This window comes from Kogia breviceps, chromosome 16 (assembly GCF_026419965.1).
Source record: "Kogia breviceps isolate mKogBre1 chromosome 16, mKogBre1 haplotype 1, whole genome shotgun sequence".
Classification (NCBI taxonomy): Eukaryota; Metazoa; Chordata; class Mammalia; order Artiodactyla; family Physeteridae; genus Kogia; species Kogia breviceps.
The window spans coordinates 66,605,792-66,615,207 of record NC_081325.1 but is presented as its reverse complement, the minus strand read 5'-3'; positions in this window follow the sequence as shown (position 1 = coordinate 66,615,207).

Here is a 9,416-nt window from a genome sequence, read left to right as displayed (position 1 = left end):
GGTCGGTTTCAGGAAGGGCTGAGCTTCAGCTCCTGTCACCTACTGTGGCCAGTCGGATTTGCTTTCTGTCATGCTACAGAGCACATGGAAACCAAGCAAGGGATCTGCTGCGGCAGGTGGCCAGAGCCCCAGGCTGTCGTATATACTGCTGACATGCGTGGTTTGAGCTCCTTTGCCCAAACACAGACTAAATGATAAAATACATAGCAGCCTGGGCTATCTGGTAATTTTCTCCGTCATCTTTGTAATCAGGCATGATTGAAGAAGCACGAGGTAGCAGGTGGCCCACACAGCATCACCAGCTGCACATGCTGTGCATGCGGTTTCAAAGGTAAACATCGATAACCATTTGCTGAAAATTGGCTAAGAGTCCTTATCTGTCCCTTTAAGTTGTGATCATCTTAATTTCATTTTGCATACTGTGGGTTGTGTAGATATGCTGCTAGCTGATCCAGGAAGACTGGAATAAGTATGTTTGTACGCTTGCGTGCATCCATGCGTGTGTATATGCATGCATGCATACAGGCACACTTGCAGACATACATATATATACACACATATATACATATAAATACATGTACATGTGTAGGTATACACATTTCTGCTGATACATGCATACATATATGTATGTGTGTACACACACCCATATATAGATGTGTGTCCTTCCCCACAGAAACAAAGAACTATTTTGTTTCTTCTCTTACCAAAATATTCAGTTTCATCTTAATAAAGCCAAAATGCTCTGATTCCACCTTGAACTAACTTCTTCCCTCCCTCCCTCCTTCTTTCCTTCCCTCCTTCTTTCCTTCCCTCCTTCTTTCCTTCCTTCCTTCCTTCCTTTTTCTCTGCAATAGGTATCTACTCAGTCCCATCATGTACCAAGTACCTGTAAAACAAGATAGAAAGCACAATCCCTTCCTGCAACAGTGAGGGACCCAGGCAACTAAACTGACCCCTGGAATTCAGTGCATGGGGTTTCGATGGGGTGAGTACAAGGGGCGTGGAGCACATAACCTACTTTGGAGTGTTAAGATATGGCTTCCTAGGTCAAGGGGGTGCGACAGTTGTTTACAGGACGAGATTTATTAGCAGACGGCGGCGATGGGAGAGTCCCAGAGGGAGAGATGAGCCTGAGTGGGCAATAGCGTGGAGGCCTGAGACAGCACGGCTCTTTCAGCAATTTCAGGTAATGTTGGCTGAGAGTGAAGAAGTCGGCGAGGCCTGGGTTGGGGGAAGTGGAATGCGGTGGGACACTGAGAGACAGCCAGAGACGCTGATGGGAGTCGAGCAATGGAGAACACGGGGCGTCACGATGAGGAGATTAGAATGCGTGCTCAAGGAGGCCCTGGTCCACGGCCCAAAGGAAATCAGTGGTGGGTTTAGTGAAAAATAAGGCGTCAAAGATACGTATCCTTTTGGCCTCCCTTTTCTTTTTCTTTTGGCTTGGTTTTCACATGTATTCATGTTCCGGGGAAATTATATGTGCATCAGCTGCATACAGATGCTTGGTTCCCTCAATCAATTGGTTCAGAAAGCTGTAAGAAACAGTGGATCCAGTTAAGGAGAAAGCATTGTACATTTCAATGTGTGCGTAGCAGATGTGGATTCTGTGCTCTAAACAGAAATACAGGAGGAGAGAAAAGTGTGTGTGTCCCCCGGTAAATTTCACCACTGGGAGTTGATGGGTATGATTATGGCCCCAGGAGTGATGATAGTTCCCGATATTTGCACGTGACTCTAGTCGTCTTAGAGTGCCCTTACATCCACTGTCAGGACGTTATTTGGGGAAGCATCCTAGGAGGAGTCTTGAATGTGGACTTCCAGCCCCACCAGGCAGGGAAGAGAGCCAGGATCTGGCGAGGTGATGGAATTACTCTGTCTCTTTGATGGCGGTTGCAGGGGAGCCATTTGTCTGCCCAAGTGCCTCCTAAGGATCCTCTCACCTTCTGTAGTTTGATTTTAAGGACAATTACTCTGAGGGTGAATTTAGGGAAAATATTCCCTCTGCAGCCTAAAGCAGCCTTGCTCTAAGCATGAATCTGTCAGAGGTGGAGAAGAAAAACAAAACTGTTCCCCAGAAGATCTAGTAAATCAAGGGCTACATCAATTCTCCACAGACTAGGGACAAATATCTTCGTCCTGTGTGCATTTAAGGAAAGATACTGTGTCCGTTTCCTTTTTTTTTTTTTTTTTAAGCTGCATACTGCATGGTGTGAGGGTTCCTAAAGACAGAAGGAAACAGATAGGTTTGGCTTTCTAATTACATTAGGGAGTCTTTTGCGTGGCTCTGGGCTCTGTTTCCTTATGTTTGCTGTCACAGCACAAATAGGAGATTGCTTCTCCTATTTTTGAACCTTTTAGCTTCTGTGTTTCATTTCTTCCCCTCTGGCACAGACAAAAGCCTTTGAGTTACTTGCTACTTAAACAAAATCCTGAAAGAATATGAAACAAATGTAAACAGTAACTAAATCTCAGTGGTGGATTTCAGATGGCACTTATTTTATATATCTTAGTTTATACTTACCTTCACTTTTTGGCAATGAGAACATATATTTTTATAAACAGGAAAACAATAAGGCTGGAGCCCATTTGGAAACATAAAAATTACAGACCCTCTAGTCTACACTCCAAAAAGCACATGGCTTGTACATCTCCATGTCACTTGCTCGTTCTAAGCAGTCATCTGTTAGTAAAGATTTGATAGGATCTTTAAGACTGTCATCCCCAGTAGGACAAAATGCACAGGACAGGGAATCCTTTGGAGATTGACTTCTTACTCTTCTAACTGAGCATGAAAATAAGGCAGTGGAGGTCAATGAGTCCCTACAAGATGAAGTGACTGAGAGATCACTTGGGGAGCCCCTGGGATCCAACTTCAATACATCTATACCTTAACCCAGGGGCACCTTCTGGGCACCTGCAATGACAAGTGTGGGATGCTACCCCTTCCCGCATATGATCAAAATATCAATGCCTATATCAGGATGTACAATGATTATTTTAAACGCTATTATCAGGGTAAACTGAAAACAGGAATAAACTCTTTCTATAATACAAGCCTAATTTGCTGTGACCTCCAGAATTTAGAAGTACCCATAGTTGGAGAAGAAAGAGCCTGCTGTTATAATGGTAAAGGCCCTGTGCATTTTTCTAGTTAGTAAGGGGAACATGCATTGCATATGGGGAGATATTCACTCTGGCCTGCTTCATTAATTGACAAACCAATTTTAATACTATATTTGTTTATACATTAATATTATATGCATTTTTTATTAATGGCCAATGATAGCTAAATTATACTAAAATAATAAAGTCTACTATAATTATGGTCCTTGATGAATGGTAAGCTATAAGTATTCCAAAGTAAACAACTGACGAGCTCTCCACATTGGAGCACGGGGTGCCATACACTTCATAGGGAGAAGGAGGGATCCACAATAACTTTGAGGTCTGAGGATGAGATGATTGGGTGTTGCCAATAACCAGGACTAGGAATGCAAGAGAAGGGTTAGGACTTGGGGAAATTGTGAGTTCACTTTTTGACATATTGAGTTTTAAGTATCTATGGGTACATCCTGGTAGACATGCCCAATAAGTTATTGAACATATGAGTCCAGAGCTCAGGAAAGTTCTGGGATAATGATAAATTGTCCATGTCTTATGGATCAGAAAACCCTTGTCTAATCTCCCCTTTTAGACAAGTGATGACCTCAGAGTGTTATTCTCAGCCTAGAATTTTAGATACTGAGGCCAGACACTGAAGAGATGAAAGTTGACTTATCAAGAGAGAGCATCCAGGTAAAAAGTCAACCCAGTTCACTAATCCAAATCCAAAGGGGCAGGGTAGAGAGGAAAAACTCAAGGCCTGGGCAAAAGTAGCAAAATGAGGAGAAGCAGTGAACTTGCAGGTGGGTGGTAGAGTTTAGAAGGAGACCCTGAGTCACTAAAACAAAGCCATGGTTTTTTGTATGGAGCTCCTGGAGTTCTGGCCTTGAGTATGGAAGGGGATTGTATTAGTTTCCTATGGTTGCTGTAACAAACTACCACAAACTTAGTGGCTTAAAACAACACAAATTTATTGTCTTACGACTCTGGAGGTTGGAAGTCCCAAATGGGTTTTGCACACTAAAATCTAGGTGTTGGCAGATCTGCATTCCTTCTGGAGGTTCCAGTGGAAAAGTCTCTCTCCTTGCCTTTTCCAGCTTCTAAAAGCTGCCCACATTCCTGGTTCATGGCCCATTCCATCTTCAAAGTACATTACCCCAATCTCTGTTTTCATGATTAAAAGCATGAAAGACAGGCAGGAACACAGAAAATAATTGAGATAACACATGTGAAAAGCGAAGATAGACCAAAAGGAAATGTATCAAATGGGTAATTGTTTCATTAGAAACATGGGAATACAGATCGTACTTTTGTCCTTTAATTCTCAAGCATTCTATAATAAAAAAATAATTTAAAACTGCTTTTAAAAAGTGACATACCAGAGAATTCTTAACAGGCTGACTCAGGGAAGAGACGAAGGAATAAGTCATTAATGCCACATACAGAAAAGAGGTGAAATGCGGGCAATGGAGGAATTACAGAATTGGGGAGTCCGATATGGTCACCGGTGACGCCGGGGGGAGAGCAGTTCCCAGGTGAGGTGGGGATGCAGACAAGACAGTGAGGGATTATACTGGAGACCATCAGGACAGCAGCTGGAGATCACTGGTTAGAGAGGGAAGGATGACAGCAAAACTTCTTGGAGGCCAGGGACAAGGAAAGCGAGTTGTTTTGTTTTTGTTTTTGTTGTCATCGTTTTTAAGAGAAGAGAGCAGATTCTCAATTCTGACCAAAGCACCAGGCAGAGCCATGTAACAAGAGCTAGGCTATATTGAATGTACACTTTAAATTTTCCTAGATGACACTCTCTATATGTTGCAGGAAAGAGAAGCACGCCTGGTAGTGTTATGAATATGAGAATAGTCTTTTCTCTCTCTAACTATGGGAAAGATATTTCCATTTGATGAGCCTCGGTTTCTTCATTTTTAACATGCATGGTTTGGATCAGATGGTCTCTAACGATCGTTTAAGCTGTAATATTTTATATCCATCTCTGAAATCTCTAGCTCATTTTAAAAGCCTTAGTTTCACCCTCTTATGAGAATGATTAGACCAAAGCACAATAGTGAAGAAAAGAGACTGGGGGGTTGATCTCATATCAGATTGTCTGATTCCTATACGGTCCAAACAATTAGTTCAGTCACCTAGAAGCACTTTTATGCAAGCAATTCAACAACTGAAAAAAATGGTAATGCCAGAAGGGGTAAGGCAATACATTCTCCCTCTTACCAACATCAGAAGGCAGGTAAACACAATCCGCCTATAGGCAAGGAGCAGAAATTACCATTAAATTTTCAATATTTTTCCTTTCACATCCTTAAAAAAATACTATTAAGAGGAAAATTCAAGGGGGAAAGGAAGGCATGCACTAGAGAATGCGCAGTTACCTTCCAGTCAGACCAGGCCAAGGTGCTTTCTGAGAGGTACCCAACTGGGGGTGTGAAATTGTCAAACACCAGGTGTTTGCCACTATGTATTTAGGAGAAACGCAAATGGGTATCTGGGCAGAGAGGAAATCCCGCTGGGTATTTGGCAGGGTATGATGGCAGATTGAGGAGGGCTCAGAAAAAGGTAGAAGGAGAGATCAGTGAGGTGATGAGAAGGCATTTGCCAAAATGCATCTCCCAAATAGAAAAATGCTAGTCTCACGCAATAGATAAAGGGAAGGAATTTTACAGGTACACTGGAAACAGAATCTTCTTAAGTTTTGTGTAACTAAGAATAGAGGTAACTAGAGCTCAAGAACATAGTTGCTGAATTTTGAGTAATTAATCTGAGAGATAGGATTTGCTGCAATTTCTATTAAATATATTAGTGGAAGGAATACTTGAGACATACAGAGATCGCTGGTGCTGAAGAATCAAAGCAGGAGAGAACACGTCCTGTAGCCACATCTAGATTAAACTTTCTTCAGCTCTTTGTTGAAGAGATTAGAGCTGATAAGAAGGCCCTACTCTGTAACATTTGATTTTGATAGATCGGCATTTATGCTTGACTCCACTGTATAGTAATTGTATAGGAAACTGCATATACTTCCATTGTACAGTGCTGAAAATTCAGACATTTTTATGGACATGATAAAAATCTTGAGTTTAATTATTCTCCAAATACGGCAATAGACATAACTCTACTTGGTGGAGCTTGCAATGGACACTTGTCCTTTTTGTTGTTTTGTTTTCGGCTGCCAGCTCGCATTCCCCTTCCCGAGATCAACCAGTTTCCTTTGCCAAGCTGAAATACACAATGGAGGGGACTAATTCCCCAGAATGAATTCAACATATTCTTGGAAAGGTGATGGAGACGTGCTCTTAAAAAAAAGAGCTGATATATGCCTAATACAGTCCACTTGGTCGCCTAAAATCCACCACATCTTTAATCTCATCTTGACAGTTCAAAGAATACCCCAAACTAACATAAGTTAACTCTCCTGACACATAAAAGTGATCTATTCTCTTCTCTCAAAGGAACATAACCCAAAGTTCCGCCAGTTTCTCCATCCATCCCCAAGCCTAGATTATCTGAGTGATGCCCTGTCCTCCTCTTGTTCCATTGTGTTCCATCGTTCTCATCAATAGTCTTCCACCTATGAGCTAAATGGCATGTATGTCACTAGTAAGACTATATCAGTTAGTGGGGGCAGGGAGAGGAAAGAGAAGGAACTCAGGTAAAACATTTAATAGATGCACAGCATCGCAAAGAAGGAAAACTGAGTCATAGACTTCTTTTTCTGTCCCTCTGACACACCTTGTTGCTTCCTTCCTGAGGGCTGTCATGCATGCTGTTTGCCTGGGCAAGCAGGAACCAGATTCTCTGGCCCAGGCAGCAGTCTTAGAAAGCGGGGCTGGCCAGGATGGCGAGCAAAAGTCTCAGAGATTCAGGGCGTACTTCAGGGGAACCTGGTGACCTCATATCTGATGAGAGCAGGAGAGGAAGCAAACGAGTCTGGAAGCAGGGAGAAGACATTCTGCTTAAGGGTCAGTCCAGAGAGGAACCTAGGAAATAACCTGGAAATGGAGTGACAGGGACTGAGAGAGGTTTTCTGAACACATTTGCATGTCACATAGAAAAAGCAGAAGCTTTGGAGGGATGAGGAGATAAGGAGTGACCAGAGGGACACAGAGAGTAGGAGAAATTGGGGTAGGTAAGCCAAAAGGGAGGTCGGTAACATGGTCAAACAAGGAAAGTGAATTCATGGGGCTGAGCAAGAGATCGGGAAGGCCTGGGGATGATTAAGTGGCCAGTGAGAAATGGAGACAGTGAGAGCAATCACTGCTAAAGAAGCTGGTCTCTGAAGGGAAGGAAATGGAGCAGAAAGGAAGAAGCCAAAATGTCAAGGGAGGTTTATGGTGTCCTTTGTTTTAAGATGGGAGAGACTGGTACATGCTTAAATATTTGTGAATCACTGATTGCTCCTCCTTATTGTGTAAATGATTAGGTCTTAAATTATATATATGTGTGTGTGTGTGTGTGTGTGTGTGTGTGTGTGTATTCAAAGCAATACATGTACAAAATTTTAAGAAGTCAAATGGCTCAAAGGCTAATAAAATGACTGTAATTCCCCTGTCTGAACCTTGATCTCCAAGACTTACTTCCTGGAAACATGCTCAATGTTTTTAGCTGTTCATGTTGATATTTGCCATTGTATTTCTAAGTAATGCTCGTTTTGGACATTTCTGTTGACTCCCTACTATGAAAGATGAGGTGGAAGTACTCTTAGAGAAAACCTATGTACCCACATACATATGTTTTTCCCTTATTTTCCCGAAATGGTTATATAACAATTTTTTATTTAAATAAATTTTCAGTGTTTACTATATAATTATTATTCATGTCGAGCCACAAAGTACACTATTATTGCTTTCTCTTTCTTGTACAGTTTGTTTTTCATTAAATTTCCTTGTGCTGATCATTAATTCTTCCCCAACCTCTCCAAGAGAATTGTATATTCCTCTTAGTATAGACAAACACATAAATAAATCAGGTCCATTTTCATAGCTGTTATTGTTACTGAAGCGTCTCTTACGGTCAACCTCTGTTCTTCTGTTCCAATCCACCCCAGTTGCTCTCTCTTTATGCCAAAGGGTTGTCATCCTGGCATTTTCTTTGCCAGAATCCTGTGGATCAATTCCCACAGCCTCTTCCTCTGTCAGAGCCCCTTGTTTCCTAGATTCTATGTCTTTGGCTTTCTTGGTTTACTCTGTCATTTTGGTAGTGCAAATTCTCCAGTATCTTTCTAAGAACAAACGCATAGGGGGTAAATTTTTGAGATTTCAAATGTCTAGAAGTGGGAGTAATCTGTGCTCATACTTAATTAATAGTTTGTGTTGGAGAATTCTAGGTGGAAAATCATCTTCCACCAGAATTTGGACCTTGTTCCATTTTCTTCTAGCTCTCACTATTGTAAATGGGAATTCTGATGCCATTCCAATTCTTGATCCTTTATATGTGACATATTTTATCCTTATGGAAGTTTTTATTTTTAATTAATTTATTTTATTTTTGGCTGCATTGGGTCTTCGTTGTTGCACACAGGCTTTTCTCTGGTTGTGGCAAGTGGGGGCTACTCTTCGTTGCGGTGCGCAGGCTTCTCATTGTGGTGGCTTCTCTTGTTGGGAGCACAGGCTCTAGGAGTGTGGGCTTTAGTAGTTGTGGTTCATGGGCTCTAGAGCACAGGCTCAGTAGTTGTGGTGCACGGGCTTAGTTGCTCCATGACATGTGGGATATTCCCGGACTAGGGATCGAACCCGTGTCTCCTGCATTGGCAGGCGGATTCTTAACCACTGTGCCACAAGAGAAGCCCCTATGGAAGTTTTTGAGATTATCTTTTTATCCTTAGTATTCTGAAGTTTGATGATAATGTGTCTTGTTTATATTTTCAGTCATTTGTGTTCTTTCAGGAATTTTCTACAAACACTTTTTTTAATTTTGGAAAAGTATTTGTTATTTCTTTGATATTTTTTTTCTCTTCTTTCTTTGTCTCCTATTTCTGAAACATTGGACCTAATGAATTGATCCTGTATTTTCTTATTTTTCTTTTTAATTTTCCTTTTCTTTTTCACCTTTTTGTTCTACTTTATCTTGAACTTTATCCTCCAAATCTTCTCTGAGTTATTGATTTATATTTTAGAATATAGTATTTTAGAAATAATGATTTCTAAGTTTCAAAAGCTTCTACTTATTCTTCAGATGTTCCATTTTGATGATATCCTGTTGTTTTTTCATGGCTGCAATAGCTTCTCTTATTTCTCTGATAAATATACTACATATTTTTATTTTTTTGCCCCCTGCTCCACATGCATCTCTCAAAGTTT